This window comes from Neoarius graeffei, chromosome 17 (assembly GCF_027579695.1).
Source record: "Neoarius graeffei isolate fNeoGra1 chromosome 17, fNeoGra1.pri, whole genome shotgun sequence".
NCBI lineage: Eukaryota > Metazoa > Chordata > Actinopteri > Siluriformes > Ariidae > Neoarius > Neoarius graeffei.
The window spans coordinates 4613241-4630698 of NC_083585.1; the positions used below are offsets into that span (position 1 = coordinate 4613241).

Here is a 17458-nt window from a genome sequence, read left to right on the forward strand (position 1 = left end):
CTGGGCGCCCTGCATGTACAGAGCGAATACGTTTAATGTGTTTGACTGACTCTGGCCCAAGCCACTTAATGAGCAGATCCAAGATTTCAGTGCATGTGAGTCCCAGGCCTACAGTGGCATTATCGAATGATGACTGCCATGCCATGAAATTTTCAGGTTTGTCATCGAATTGGTAGAGGCTGGTACTCACTAGATCGCAACGAGTCAGGTATCGTGCTAGGTGTTCTGTTTCAGGTGCCACGCTTGAGGTTGGTGGGACATTGCAAGGAAAGTATGGTGGCGCCATTGCGCTTAGTGCTGGTTTCTGAGGGAAATGCGCTTTCTTTGGCACTTCATGACGTCCGCTGTCTCGATTTGGATTTGTTTGGTTTCCAATATGAGGTGCGCTTCGATTCGATGGCTTGTTGTGGCCAGGTGGTCTGCTAGGGGCCTCGCCCTGTTCATGTACATCATCCTCGTTCGGGCCTATCGCTGACAAAGGATGCCATGTAATATAACTCTCTTCAGACATTGCTGTGTCATGTGCTGGATCAGGGAGAGACACTGGAATGCTTTTTCGGCGCAATTCAGTTTGTGCTGCAACATACTCTTTTATGCGTGTTGCAATTTCCTCTTGGAGGACCTCATGTGAAGATGAAACAGACTTAACTGAATTCTCTTGATATTCAGCTGCTTCTAATGCTTCAGCTTGTGCTGCGGCTGCCTCTTTTTGTTGTTCAAGTGCGCTTAATTCAGCTTCCAGCTTCGCCTTTCCCAACTGTAGCTCTGCCTCTTTTTCAGCCTTTTCAACTTTAAGCCTTGCTTCTTTCTCTGCAAACGCAGCTCGTACCTTTGCAGCCTCTGCTGCCGCGCGCGCCTTGACTGCAGCGCTGGATGAAGATGAGTTAGAGCTCCTTGACTTGTGTGTGTGTACTGATGCATTCTCAGCCTTCTGATTCTTTTCTTGTTCCATTCTTCTGGTTAGATTTTCTTTCTTGCCACTTTCGATGTTGCACTCCGGCTGAATCACACTTTTTCACTGTACTGTCCTCACTAAGGTGTGGTAACCCAGCTAGACAGTGAGCTAAACTTTGCTTTACTCGTGATACAAAGTCTTTATTGAAAAGTCTTTACATGTAGAATCCAAATCACAAACTTCAGGAAAGTGAAACTAAAAAATAAAACAATCAAGAAAATAATTAGGTTCTATCATGTTTCTATACAGGCTAAGATAGTTAACTTACATAAACTAGGCAAGCTAAGCTAATGACCTTGACGTTCACTGTTAACTGCAGTGCCTAAACTCAGCTATAGCTAACATTTAGCTAACATTTTAACATGTCCAGAAAATCGTTTTTATCTATTCTTTCACCATTTACTTTTTAACTGTTTTTAACTGCATGAATTCGACAAACTATAAAATTATCAATTACAACAAGACTAACAACATTAACAAAGGAATACATACAAGTGATGCTTCTGCTGGGGCAAATGAATCAGCAATTCCACAGGAGCCCTTTCCACAGCATGTTGACACCAGCTTGCCTTGCTCCAACTAACTTCCCACTTCCCATTTCCTGTTTCCAACTCTATGACATCAAAATAAAAGTCTGCCTTCCTGTTACATGAATTACACATTGAATAAAAGTCCCAAAATGTTTTATAGCTGCCTGAAGGCAGCACAGGGGGAGACTGCGGCGAGTGGTGGTGAAGAAAAGACCAGATAATGGTAGGAAAGGCCTCCCAGACCCCCACCTGTTTTTAGGTTCCAAATTCATCGCCTTGCACATCAGTTATGCCAACTTCCCATCCAGAGACAGTAAAACAGCAGCTATGGTCAAGTTCTGGATGGGGTCACATCTTAAATGGCTGAACATTTTAAAGCCAGATCTTAAAATGCCAGTTGTTTTTGTATTGAGCCAAGAATATGCTTTTACTGAAAAGTTTTTAAAGAAATATGATTTTGAAAAGGAAGCTGTCACCATGGGCATCACCGTAGTGTAGTGGTTAGTGCTGTCGCCTTACAGCAAGAAGGTCTGGGTTCAAGCCCTGTGGCTGGCGAGGGCCTTTCTGTGCAGAGTTTGCATGCTCCATGTGTCTGCATGGGTTTCCTGCGGGTGCTCTAGTTTCCCTCACAGTCCAAAGACATGCAGGTTAGGTTAACTGGTGACTCTAAATTAGGTGTGAATGGTTGTCTATGTGTCAGCCCTGTGATGACCTGGTGACTTATCCAGGGTGTACCCTGCCTTTTGCCTGTAGTCAGCTGGGATAAGCTCCAGCTTGCCTGTGACCCTGTAGAACAGGATAAAGCTGCTCGAGATAATGAGATGTCATCACCATTTTAACTAATGCATTGTCTCTCTTGTGCAGGACTGGGAGGAAGTGAGCCCCATACCCGGCCTCACACTATGTAAAGCCAAACGTGTTTGGTGGAATGCAGCCCACCCCGCTCTTCAGAACAAGCACAAGGACCTGTCATGGATGGCTGTCCATGAGATCCTTCTGGTCAGGGCCATGATGCATTCCCAGGGCATGGCAGCAAATCCGATCTGCCCACGGCCAGGGTGCAGCCAGCCCTAAACTGTGTGGCAAGGGATCTGTGGGCCATAACCGGCCCCCTAGAATGCCCGAGCCTGCCAGCAGGGGAGGTTCATCTGCAAGTTTACTGGCTAGCAGTAAACAGGGTGGGCCAAGGCATCAAAAAGTTACCAGCAGCTGAATTTACCATGCTCTGGCTGACCCTGAACAGCGTGAAGGCCACCCTGTGGACCTCCTGCAACCTGCTGGTGGGGAAGCAGGTGACAGTGCCCTTGCACACACTCAAAAAGCTAGTAAAACCTTTGCTGCAGGAGGTGCTGCATGCTGACAGTCGGAGGAGGGGGCCGGGGTCACACGCAGAGGGGTTCTGGACACCACGGTACTCGGCTCCCATAGAGGCCCACCAAAGGAGATGTGAAAAACCACAAGGATGGAGCAGCGGACAAAGGGCGAGGATCTCTGCTGGGTCCTGAAGTGGCAGCTATGCGCATTCTGGGGGTCAGGGAGGAGCCAGCTTGTGTGGCTCACCCTGGTCCTGTATGACCATAAGTATACTGCACTAATACTACATAATTTTTACTTAAATTTGCAATATTTTTCTTGTTCTTAAGCCTTAATTTGCTACAATTAAGAATACAAAAAATAAAAAGAGAATTATTTGCTTATATTGAGTATATTTCACTTATTATTGGACTGTAATTTGATCTAAAAAAAAAAACAGCATTTTTAACCTATTTTAATCCTTTTGAATACTTATCTGGGACTACTTATTTCTAGATTTAAAAATCTTATTTCAAGATTTCTAATCAAGTAAAATTAACTTGCTGCATGGACAGATAATTTCACTAGTTTTAAGTAATTTTCTCCTCAAATTTAGTGTTGATATATTTAGGCTACCCTTTTTTGCAGTGCTTTTCCTGGTTTTCTCCATGCTCAACAAGCAACTGGACCGTTAGTCTGCAGTAATTCTTTTCCCTACTTTTTCATTAGACAGATCACACAACACACAACTGTTCCTTTTCAAAATTCAACCCCCCCACCCTTCTTTCAATCTATCAAAAATGCTCATTGGTCAGACATTTCTCTGTCTGTGTGCAATGGCTAAGAAAGCTGTAAAGGTGTAAGAGATTGGCCCAGGGCACCTTACCCTATACCAGCTTTCTGTAGTTGAAGGAGAGGGTGTAAAGGCTGTTTGTGTTTGATGCAGTATTTGAAGAAGGAGAAGCTGCTATGTGTACAACCGTAGACACAGATGCTCGAGCTGTTTTAACTATAGCATACTTGGATTAAATACCAAAAGGAGAAGAGAGAGGTTGTTGAGACAGTCAGGGATGAGAATTTTCCACCGGTCAGCGGATTTCTGACTTTTTCTGACCAAAATGATCGTTTTTGAGGTCGATGTAAATCCGTTGAGAACTTTTCGGGGGGGGTATGGTTAATGATCTGTGGTCACCTTATGTGGTCTTGATTCTTGGTGGGCTCCGGGTTAACACACTCGAGTCTTTCAACATGTCGTAATTAACATTCACTTTTGCAACAATGTTCGATTTATTTGCGGTAGAATTTTCGGGAAATCCCATCACGTGCAGTGTATAAACACAAGTACACATGCTCTCCACGCGTGGCTTGCAATCGCCATTCACCGACCATACACACTGTTTGATGATGCGCATTGGTAACATCGGAAAGACACGTATTCAGGCGGGATATTTTAGCATATCGACAATGGCAAAAGTCCTAGATAAGAAAGAAGAGGATTGAGTGAGGGAGATTGATAAAGGTGCAGGAATAAAGAACTGTTTTCGATGGGCTTGGTTAGAACGAACACTGAATGTCGAGATCGACAAGCAGACTGTCACAACGAAGCTTGGTGATCACATACCTATTCAAGGAGCAAATACTCTCTCTAATAACCAGAAGGAGAGAGAATTCACTCTGCACTAGATAAGAGGGTACTGTTCAACCGGTGAAGACATATTAAAGAAAACATGATCTGAGTGAGAGGTGAAAGGAAAAATTCTTAGGTGACGTGACAAGCAAAACCAAACCAAAGCAAGATACATTACTACAACACATGATTATTTGGAGTAATAATTGCAGCCTCTCTCTTACCCTTGTACCCACTGCTGGGAAAGTTAAACAACCATGTCCTGTCTGCTTGATAGTCACAATAAGGATTGAAAAGAATTCAACTAGACCTTTCACATGCCTCTGTCTCCTTTCCAAAAATACTGCTTAGGCTCTTAAAAGATGCCTAACTTATTCATTTAAAAGTTTGACGGTAGAAGGGAGTGAAAGGACAATCCTACAATGACATTAACCTTTACCACCTGAAAAGGCAGATGAAATATGGGAGTTTTTTTTTTTTAACATCAAACTATAGGATGCATAAGATGTTAAGAAGGTTAGGCTATTACATAAAATAGCTGTTTAAAGGGAACCATTAGGATTTCTCAGTAAATCAATAATAATAATAATAATAATAATAATAATAAAAAAACATTACAGATATGTAATCATCACAGAGTCATGTGTAATGATTGGTAACTTATGGACACTTTTTTGAGGTACAGAACATTGAAGATACAGCATTCTTCTGTCAAATGAAATGATAATGAAAATACGGAATGGTCTGCTGGTGTTGTAAAAGGTCAGCACTTTCATTCAGCACCTTACAGTGTTGTGTTCTTAGTTCACCAGTAAGGCAGGAAACAGACTAAACATTAAATCCTGTGTTGAATGTCAGCATAAATGTGACTACAGGCATTTAAAAACAAACAACAACAACAACAAAAAAAAAACAGCTGTTCTGCCATTTGGTTACTGCACAGCAAGGTTTCAGGTCATACACTTGAGACTGCCACACACATCTGGACCAAGAAACCAGGCTAATTCCTTTATGTCAGTTGCTGAGCTGATGACAAGCTTGAACATATGACATCTAAAAAGGAAGCATGATGCCTTGTCTTGAGGTATTTTTCATAGACTTTTACACAATTATATCAGACTTTAAACTTATTGCATGAAGACAGCACATTATCAACAGCTAGGTCAGCGTTTCTCAAAGTGTGGGGCGCAGAGGCATTGCAGGTGGGGCGCGTGAAATCGGAAGATTTATTCTTATTATTAATGTATTTATTTCTTTTGCATTCTTTATTTATGCCTTTCTGTTTTGCTTGCAAGTTACACTCACTCAAAATGTGTTCAGTTATTGTCCTTGCTAAACATGTTAAAGAACATTACATAGGAAACATCTGCACTCGACACCGGCCACCTTTCCTTTTTCATTCGCACTGACTATGTGACTAACCATTGTTTACGTACCTCAGAAAGATTCTAGGGCGCTACGCGCGCTAGAATCTTCAAACCTGCATTCGTGCTAGCTGAGCCTGAGACATCAGCACTAGGCACGAAAATGGATAAGTTTGTTAAAAGGGCCGCTAAAGTCAGGGATTTTACGGCGCCAATAGTGAAGGGGAAGGCAAGTACCAAATGCCAACCTAAAAGAAAATATGTTGAGTCCTACCTCGGCTTAGGATTCACGGTAGCTGAGGTAGGTGATGAGGAGTGACCTTTATGTGTATTATGCTTGCGGCAACTGGCAGCCGACGGTATGCGGCCTAACAAATTGCGCAGACACTTGGAGACTGCACACCCCACTCACATTGATAAACCCGTAGCTTTTTTCGAATGAAAACTTGCGGAATACCGGCAGCAGGAAAAGGGAATGGTGAAAACTGTGTCAGTTAATAGCAGGGCACAGATGGCTTCATACAAAGTGGCATACAATATTGCCCAGTGCAAAAAGCCACATACAATAGCTGAGCAACTCATTCTCCCTGCTGCTATTGATATGGTATCAGTTATGATTGATGAGAAAAGCGCTTCCAAATTAAAATCAATCCCCCTGTCAAACGACACAAATTTCCGACATTTCTAATGACATCGAATCCCAACTCATTGAACAACTGCAAGAAAGTCGCTTTGCTTTACAAGTGGATGAAGCAACAGACAGCAGTAAAACGTGCCTCTTCATTGCTTATGTCCGTTTCGTAAACGAGCGGTCACTAAATGAGGATTTGCTCTTTTGCAAACCTGTACCATCAAGAGCCACGGCAGAGGAGCTGTTCAAGATTATGGACAACTACTTCAAAGAACAAGGGCTGAGGTGGGAAAATTGCTTGGGGTTCTGTTCTGATGGAGCGCAGACAATGGCAGGAAAAAGGAAGGGACTCCAGGCATTGATCAAAAGGGCCGCACCAGATGCACAGTGGACGCATTGCATTCTACACAGGGAAGCGCTGACCTCCAGACACCTCAGCCCCGAATTAAACGAGGTGTTGACAGCAGTTGTGGATGTGGTCAATTTTATCAAAACAAGACCCCTGAAAGCACGACTCTTCTCCACTATTTGTGAGGAGATGGGAGCAGACCATACCGCTGTGCTGTTTCACAGCGAAGCGAGGTGGCTCTCCCGAAGCAAAGTCTTGTCACGCGTCTTTGAGCTTCGAATGGAGATCCAGGTGTTTTTAGAAGAAGAGCGCATGTATGAGGCAGCGGCCAAATTTGGCGATGAACTGTTTCTGATGAAACTAGCTTACCTCAGCGATGTATTTGCAAAGCTGAATTAATTAAATTTTCAGCTTCAGGGAAAAGACAAGCACCTACCTCACCTGGCTGACAAGATCACTGCTTTCATCCGAAAGCTGGAGGTATGGGGGAAGCGCATCGATCAAGGACATACTGAAGTTGCAGAGCGCATCGATTCTGGTGCCACCGCAGTGATCCCGTGTATACAGCAGCACATCACGGCATTGGGAGGATTCTTTAAAAAAATACTTTCCCAACAGTGCTACACAATATGACTGGATAGTGGACCCATTTCATGCTGCAGGTATCTATCTCTGTCTGTCTTGTTAATGTGCAAATAAAGTTTTTCATTTCTTTCTGCAGCACCAGCTGATTTTAGCTCTGCTGAAGAGGAACAACTGATTGAAATGACCTCTGACCCCGGTTGAAAGCCAGTACCCACTCATGGGGCAGAGAGCTATGGGCATTCTTCTTCCCTTTGCTACATCTCATCTCTGTGAGATTGGTTTTTCAGCAGTTGCTTCGCTAAAAACAAAGTACAGATCTCAGCTTGACATTGAGCATGACTTGAGAGTGGTAGTTTCAAGCATTCAACCCCATTTCGAAAAAATCTGTAGCACAAAACAGGCCCATTGCAGTCACTAATGCTGTGAAGGCAGTCATTTGTTCACCTGCCTCTGCCCTGCCTCTTTGTAAAGTTTAAAAAGTGACAAACTTAAGCACAATTTATTTAATTTGCCCATTTTCTATATATTTTTTTATTTTTAAACATTGTTCTTAATGTTGCTGGTGTTGAGAGACACTAGATAGAAATTTATGTTACTTAAATAAATTTTGAAAAATTGTGAACTTGAGTTATTTTTAACATTTTTATTTTGAACATATTGAATGAATCTGATGTTGTTATACAATAGAAATTGCTACAAATTGATGTTACCTCAATAAATTGAAAAATATGAACTTGTGTATTTTTTTTTTACCATTTTGTTGGTGTGATATGGGACAAGTGGGGCACAGAAAAATCCCCTTCTTCTGAGGTGGGGAATGATAGAAAAAGTTTGAGAAGCACTGAGCTAGGTTATGCAAGAAACAAGCAGCTCTACACTTCCTGTAGAGTGCCTAATACGAGTGGGACAGTCTAGACGTGGTACAGGTGACTTGTTGTGGTGTTCCTCAGTCAGAGGACTTCCTGATTAGCAGTAAGGTACTCTACTCTTCTGCTCGCTTGTGGGCCTCCAGAGCCTTTATAATGTACACATCCTGCGGCAGCTCTGACGTCCGTCGCATCAGCACCTTGTCCTTCTTTATGTCCTTCGTTCCCTAAAAGGAATTAGACATTTGATGAGACTTTGTGCACAAAATGTATTTTCACCTGCTGCCATTCACACACACAGGCAACTTAGAGTAGCCAGTTGAACTAATCCTGGATCTTTGGACTGTGGGAGGAAGCCGCAGGAAACATGTCAGCATGGGGAGAACATGCAAACTCCACATATGCCCCTTTTCGACCAACAGGGATCCGTTTTTGTTCTGGTTCAAAATTTGGTGCGTGAACCATTCAGAGCATTTTAATGAAAAATTACTTGGTTTGGAACCTGAAAAGCTGGTTCCCAGCTGGAACCAAATTATAGCATCCCCTCCCCAGCACAAACTGTGACATCAGAGAGCTTCATTAGGTTGGAGAGGAAGCGGAGCGCAGTAATGGAGAACACAATGAAAAAGGATACGTCTTCATTTAAAAAAAAAAAAAAGAGAACTAATATCTGCTTTAACAGAACAAAATCTTGCAGGTAATCAATGCACTCTGCCATCTTGCTATTACTGTTTATCCGTCCTGCAATGCCCTCCATTCATGGCGCATCCTTGATTACACTGGTTCCACTCAAAACTGGTGAAAATGTTACCTGGTACCAAGGTTCAAAGAATCCTGAACGGAACCAGTTCAAGAAAAGGTTCCCTGTTGGTCAAAAAGGGGTAACGCAAAAACCCCAGTCAGCTGCGAGGTTCGAACTCAGGATTTTCTTGCTGTGAGCCAACAGTGCTAACCACTGTACAACCCCACATGTACTTAGTCTCTATGAAAATTGCAAACTGTTCAGGTTTCATCATTTGTGTACCAATGAAGCAATGAATTTTATTGTACACACAACTCTAAATTTATAACTTTTTCCAACACAAAGTTCATAAACGAGGGCACTGATGACCAGCTTGTTGACAACTCTCCATCTCGGTGACCTCTACAAAATGTTTGGGACTAAGAAGACAAGCTGGTGCAAGTATACATCATGTAAGGAACAGCACACAACAGACCGTGCTGTTATACAAATCTAATCCATGTTGGGGTAGTGCGATATGGCACAACACAAAGCAGAGGACTGTTAGAGAAGTAAAGTGGCTTACTGCATTATAGGTTATTCCTCTTTTACCAGAAAGATAGGCCAATGATTACAATGTTTAATTTGTTTCTAAATTACGCATCACACTTTTTAAACTGCCTATAGTTAGATTTAATGGTATGGAACAGCCACAAAACAACTTTGTTCCCATCATCGTTTCTACCGCTTATGAGCAGTTGGTTAGTTACCTTCTCATTTTCTCTTGAAGTTAAGAAGAGGGGAGAGCATATGACAGCAGCCTGTCATGCGACTGAGGAAACAGAAATCATAAACTCCTCTCTTTCTCTGAAGACTGTCAGGAAATTGACCATTAAAAAACGCTGACAAACATTTCCCAAAAAAGCTAAGCCACATTAACGATTATTATTCTCTTTGTTGAAAATGCAAGTTTTTTTTAATTTTAATTAATTTATTATTAGCCTTAGATTATGTGGAGCATCTTCCATACAAGTCCCTATGAATGAGCTGTTACTATGGAAACAATAACATTACAATTGTAGCATTAATATAAATCCATCATGTATATTAAAAGGCAGAACTATTGTCAGAGAGTCATGCTGTTATAAAGTTAGTTTATGCACACCTTCCAAGTTGAGAATTCAACTGTGCTGTGGTACAAGTATTTTTACATGTTAGGGTACGACTAGTATAGTCAGGAACACTATACTATACACTGAGTAGGGCCTCCTTTTGCTCTCAAAACAGCCTCAATTCTTCATGGCATGGATTCCACAAGATGTTGGAAACATTCCTTTGATATTCTGGTCCGTGTTGACATAATTACATCATGCAGTTCCTGCAGATTTTTCAGGTGCACTTTCATGCTGTTCTACCACATCACAAGGGTGTTCTATTGAATACAGATCCGGGGACTGGGAAGGCACTAAACAGTGAATTTTATGTTCATGAAACCAGTTTGAGACGACTTTTGCTTCATGACATGGTGCATTATGCTGGAAGGAGCCATTAGAAGATGGTAATTGTGGCCATGAAGAGATGCACATGATCAGCAACAATACTCAAATAGTCTGGGGCATTCAAACGATGACTGTTTGGCATTAACTGCCCAAAATGTACCATGAAGAAAAAAATAATAATTCCCCACACCATTACACAACCTCCACCAGCCTGGACTGTTGACACATTGCAGGTTGGGTCCATGGATTCATGCAGTTGGTGCCAAATTCTGACCCTACCATATGTGTGCCTCAGCAAAAATCGAGATTCATCAGACCAGGCTATGATTTTTTCAGTCTTTAGATGTCCAGTTTTAGTGAGCCTGTGCCCACTGCAGCCTCAGCTTTCTGTTCTTGACTGACAGAATTGGACTCTGACATGCTCTCCCTGCTGTTATAGCCAATCTGCCTCAAGGTTCGATATGCTGTGCATTCTGAAATGTTTTTCTGTTCACCAATTTTTCCGAGTGATTATCTGAGTTACTGTAGCCTCTCTGTCAGCTCCAACTACTCCGGCCATTCTCTCAACAAGGGGTTTCCGTCCACAGAACTGCTGAACACAAAGTCCCGCCCCCCCCATTCTGATGGGGGATGTGAACATTACCTGAAGCTGCTGGCCCTTATCTGCATGATTTTATGTATTGCACTGCTACCACATGATTGGCTGATTAGGTAAATGAATGAATGAGCAGGTGTACAGGTGTTCTTAAGAAAGTGCTCAGTAACTGTGTTTAGGCTGAATTTCAGTTGAATGGCAGAACTACTAAAAATGTAAAGCTTCTGCTCAGTAATGAGGTGGCTGATCAGCTAAATATTGTAGCCATACCTGTGAGGCCTCAGATTCCACAGTCTTCTTCAGCAGCTGGATGTCCTCAACAGTGGGAGTCTCTGTCTCCATGAAATAGTGGGGTATCCCTTGGTTTTCATTATACATTATATACTGTTCATGTACAGACAGACATACACATGACCTTACTCAGAGAAACCAAACAAATGTTTAAAAAGCTGCTTAGGAGTACCATTCTGCAAAAATAATTCAACTGCCTTAAATTTAACAGAAGAGAGGAATGACTGACCGCATCTGGAGGCAGACCAGGTCGGAGACTAGGATGGATCTTAGTAATCTGACAAAATAAAAAAAGGTTATGGATTTAATTTTAAATACACTCACACAGAACAAACTTGGTTATATGGCGTCATACATACACACAGTCAAAATTAGGTTAACACTAATGGATTATTTTTCTCCTCAATGTGTGGTGCACCGAGACCGCTGCTGGTGTAATTGGGCCTGACTTTTTTGACACCCCAACAGTGACGTCAGACGTCTACTTACTGATGGTGCAGCAGTATACCACTGATGAACTTCCACTACAGATCCGACTGGTTTCTACCATTTAAGTGTTAACATGCTTTTGACTAACCCTGTATAGAGTATATTACACACACATACACCCCATAACTAAACTACATGATTCTTTAAGGCCTGTTCTCAGAATAAGGCCAAGTTTTAAGCATTAAAGTATAAAAAGTGGGAAAAAAAAAGAAAAAAACCCCAAGACCACAGATTTTCATTTGAACTAAGCAGGAGCCAACTAGGTCAACATGGATGTGTTTTCAATTCTTATCTAAGAATTTAAAATTATTTCTTTATCTTTTATAAATTAGATTTATTTGATTTTGTCTGAGTGATACAGCAAGGCTTGCAATCTTCACCTGAGGATTTTGTTTAGCAAGCTGTTCAATCTTGTGCCAGGTCTCTTCCCGCTCCTTAAAGTGCCATTCCACCATTGGATGTATTCTTTGGCATAAAATACAATATATTTTATGACAACATGACTAGACAGAGAAATCTTTTAGCTTCAAAATGATATATCAAACATAATTTTTTGACAACGACAAGTATATTAATTTTGCGACCAAAGTCACCTACCCTTTTAATTTCCGCGCGGTAGTGAAACGTGATGTCATCGGCAGGTTCCCCTTCTTGTGTACCACGTGTCGGTCTATTTTTAGACCAGGAAACCCCCAAAGTGAGAGAGTCATTTCTCCTCGTATATGGGGGCCAAAAAAATTGCGAAAAATTTTGAGTTAATCTTTCAGTTAGCTAGATTTATTGGTATTAGCTAGATTTATTGGTATTATTTTTATCGCGTTCTATCTGCCATTGCTGATAATGTGTGCCACGTCACACGTCACGTGGTACACAAGAAGGGGAACCTGCCGATGACATCACGCGCGGAAATTAAAAGGGTAGGTGACTTTGGTCGCAAAATTAATATACTTGTCGTTGTCAAAAAATTATGTTTGATATATCATTTTGAAGCTAAAAGATTTCTCTATCTAGTGATACCATTTATATATGTTGTCAAAATATATTGTATTTTATGCCAAAGAATACATCCAATGGTGAAATGGCACTTTAAGTTTGTACTTCTCCCTAGGAAGTGGGAAAACAGAACAATATACTGTGTGTCACAAACAGGGATTTGTATCAGAACTGCATAAACAAAGGCATACGGGTCTCTTTGGGTATTGATAAAAACACCTGGATAACAAAAGCTACATATACAATGAAAAGCAAAGCCAAGTGTTGCTTACAGTAACATAACTGTGTGGAGACATTATGCAGAGACTATGTATTTCTCTTTGCCTCTTCTCATTCTAGCATATGACTCCATTTTTCTAGTTCTCTTTACTCCTTACTTTTGCTTCTCGGCTTTGTACTGCTGAGTGCAATCATCAAACAGCTTCTGGTTCATCTCCATAAAAAGCTTTAGCGCACTGTAAATAAGTCCATGGATTGTCCTGCAGCAAAAAGACAGGGTATCTGCACATTTTTCAAGTACAAATTTAAAGACTTAAGACCTTTTCAAGACCTCTAAATGGAAAAATTAAGACTGTACCATGGCAAAGAAAATGATAAATATGACAACTTAAAACTGTTTTCTGCAATAGATTTTTTTTTACTAATTTTAAGCAGAATGCACACAATTGGTGAACAACAGGGTGCATCAATGGCAACTGTTAGACATGCAAACAGCTGAAGCAAAGTCGTGTGTTCTGGGCCTGCAGAACTACTGTAGCAGCAAGGAGAAGACTGGTGTTTACTGGAGAAAACACCATGAATCATTTCAAAAACGAAAACAATAAACAGCAAGTAGAACCAGCTGAACAACCTTAGCCGGCATTATTTCAATCCCCAAAGATTATCTTTGATGTGTGATTTTGTGTCCGACAGCAAAATCAGTCTGAGTGTTGTACAGTATACAGCTGGCTGAGGAAGTTCTCGAGTATCTTCTGCATTATAGCAGGTAACAGCATAAACCTGTTTATGCAGTCATACAATCATCAGAGCATTACATTAAACACAGAAAAACAACTGTCACCTTTCATAACCATTATCAATATTAATCAATGTGTTGTAATAACTGTAAACTAATTATCATCAGTGCAATTGTTATATCAATGTTCATTATTCAAAAATAATCATTAATTATTATCTATAATCCATGAATAATTGTTTGTATTACTACTACTAATAATAATTACTTTTTTAATAATAATAAAAAAATAACTCAATTTTATAACATTTTAATCACTACTTATTAGCTATATTAATTAATAATAGCGTAGCAATTATTATAATTCAGTATTATTAATTACTACTTAATTAATAAGCAGTGATTATCAAAATGTAATTTAATAATAACTAGTAATTATTATCAACTACTAAATTATACTAATAAATAATAGTGATTATTAAAATGCTATAAAATTGAGTTATAAGATTAGTTAAAATTATTATTAAAAAAGTAGTAATTATTATTAGTAGTAGTATACAAACAATTATTCATGGATTATAGATCATTTGTTTTTAATAGTGAACATTGATATAACAATTGAACTAATAATAATAACATTAACAAGTATTACTAGTAGTATTATTGTTTAGTAGTAGTAGTAGTAGTAGTATAGTTATTTTATATCAATGTTCACTATTTAAAAAAAAGTTATCTATAATCCATGAGTATTTGTTTGTATTCTACCAATTACTACGTTTTAATAATTATTTGTAATAATTTTTAATAACTTAATTTTATAACATTTAATAATCCCTAGTACTTGTTAAATCACTAATTCATAAGTAGTAATGATTAATAATCAATAATAATTACTATTACTACTAATTATTATTAGTGGTTGTTAATATTATTCTTATTATTATATTAAAAACACTGTTGTAGATGATAAGTAATAAAACTAAAAAACTTTGTACAAATTATTTATATTGTACTATATTTAGAATTATTGTATTTTCTGGAGTTCTTTTTAATTGAGTTTTGAAATAAAGGTTGTTTATATATTTATATTAAACTTAGTACAATAAACAATGTTAATTATGTAAAAAAATGATGCTAATCATTATTATTATTATTATTATTATTATTATTATTATTATTATTTCCTATAAGTCCCATTTTCCACCTGACTCTTGTGCGCATGCGCGAACCCCCCTGCGTTTCACTCCGGAGCGCTTGACCTCTAACACACACACACACACACACACACCTCTCGTGTCCGTGAAAAACCAGTTTCCCAGTCCGCCGTGTCCCCAGCGCTGCGGTACCGTCTTTAAACACATTTGTGTGATCCAGCGCTTTCTATCGCAAACGATTCTTCTCCTTATTTGGGGGGTATTTGTCATCCCCCAACCACTTGTCGTTAAACAGACATCTTCCCATAATTATCAACGCTTTCTAGCGCCCACATAAGCTACCTGCGCATCTCTCACTCTTCACAACCACCGCACCACACCACACTGCCTCCAGTAGCCTCCTAGCGTTAGCTCTTGATCTACAGAACGCACAGAACCGATGCTGCCCCCAAAAGGTACGCTGGTCACTTTTAAAATTACGGTTAAAAAAATACCCCAAACCGGATGGAGACATTTCACTCGTTCGGTCCAATATTAAATTTAATACCTCCCTTTCGAAAATTCCAGTCATTCCAAACAATTTAAGATGTTTTTAGGCCTTGAAAACCGAAAGTTGTATTTAAGACTTTTTAAGGACCCGCGGGAACCCTGAAAAGTGGACCACCGTTACTACAGGACAACAAAAAGCACTAGCAATATAGGAAAAGCTATGCATAGGAACCAACATGCATGTTTTTGTTCTTGCTGTACACATGATGAGATGGTCAATCCCGTGTTCATGAGCCATAACAGTGCAGGTCACGTGGGTTCCTTACTTGTTCCAATGACTTTTGGAGTTCTTATAAAGAGCAGGGAACATGATGGGGAGGATTTTGGCAGCATTGTCACTGATCAGACTCATGATATACTCATTGTTCCAGTAATACAGTGCCCTCTCAGCAACCTGAAACATAAAGTGTCCATTTTAGTTAACAGGTGAGGATAAAGTGAAGACTTTCAATGCAAAATGCTATATCCAGTTTTGCTAATTTGAGAAAAAGCCATTTTTTATTGTGCATTATTGAAAACTGAAACTGGTTGGGGCGTCGTGGCTCAGGTGGATAAGGTGCCATATCATAAATCCGGGAACCCGGGTTCAATTCCGACCCGAGGTCATTTCCCGATCCCTCCCCGTCTCTCCCTCCCACTCATTTCCTGTCTCTACACTGTCCTATCCAATAAAGGTGAAAAAAAGCCCAAAAAATCTCTTAATGAAACTGATAATGTTATTTGAAAAGTTTATGATAAACTACTCTAAGTCATATGACATGTTCTGATAAAATCCTTCTCATGCAAAATGAAAAAAATTTTATTTTTTTCTCAAAATGCTATAAAACCATTCAACCATTTTTTTCCACAAAATGCTTTCTCACATCTCATTATCTCTAGCCGCTTTATCCTGTTCTACAGGGTCGCAGGCAAGCTGGAGCCTATCCCAGCTGACTACGGGCGAAAGGCGGGGTACACCCTGGACAAGTCGCCAGGTCATCACAGGGCTGACACATAGACACAGACAACCATTCACACTCACATTCACACCTACGGTCAATTTAGAGTCACCAGTTAACCTAACCTGCATGTCTTTGGACTGTGGGGGAAACCGGAGCACCCGGAGGAAACCCACGCGGACACGGGGAGAACATGCAAACTCCGCACAGAAAGGCCCTCACCGGCCACGGGGCTCGAACCTGGACCTTCTTGCTGTGAGGCGACAGCGCTAACCACTACACCACCAATGGTCACAATATAGTTTCTTAAATTAAAAAAAAAGTCCTCCCAAGCATAATAAGTGTGAAACTTTACACTTAATTGTAGCATTTACCCTTTGTGACAAGAAGGCTCTGAAGAGTTATGTGGTAAAAGCACCATGATGGTTCACCCCTATGCTCAATTTTTTAAAGCTAGCAACAGAACTAAAATACAGATGTGCACAAATCAGTTTACAAGAAAACCCCACATGCCTCGTCTAAAATAGTTTGTTCTTTTAATCTTTTGTCCCATTTTATGTCCTGGCCTGCTTCTCTCCAGCATTAAAAGCTAAATCATCATTGGAAAGTTTGTCCGCATGACCGAGAGAACGATTATCCCGTGCATTGTGAGTACACCCAATTTGAGGCACCTTTCCACCAGCAGAATACCTTCTTTGCTTCTTTATTTCACGCTCATGATATTCTAGTCCTCCCTCTTTTTCTTGGCTTCAGTAAAACCAGAATTTTATCCTCTAATCTGTGGAAATCATTCATTTTTAGCAGAGAATAGTTCTCGATTCAGCGTCACTTCAAACAATCATGGGTGCCGCCATATTGGACAAATCAAGAACGCTGATTGGCTGAGCAGATACAGTGCGATCCGGAAGAAAATTAGAGTGGCGGATATCGCGGTTTGATTAAAAAATAAGTGGAACTTCATGCAGTAAAAGCAATGGGATGTGTCGCGTTTTGACAAAAAATGATCTGAGATATAAATAGAACTTACTATTGACAATCTCCTATGTATATTGGTTCCAAAATTTCAAATATGGC

General features: G+C 40.2%; 1 pseudogene; it reads right to left on the reverse strand.

Moving 5' to 3' along the window:
- Positions 1-8014: 8014 nt before the first annotated feature.
- The window catches only part of LOC132901331 (serine/threonine-protein phosphatase 2A 56 kDa regulatory subunit delta isoform-like), a 54920-nt pseudogene continuing 45476 nt past the window's right edge, over positions 8015-17458 (reverse strand).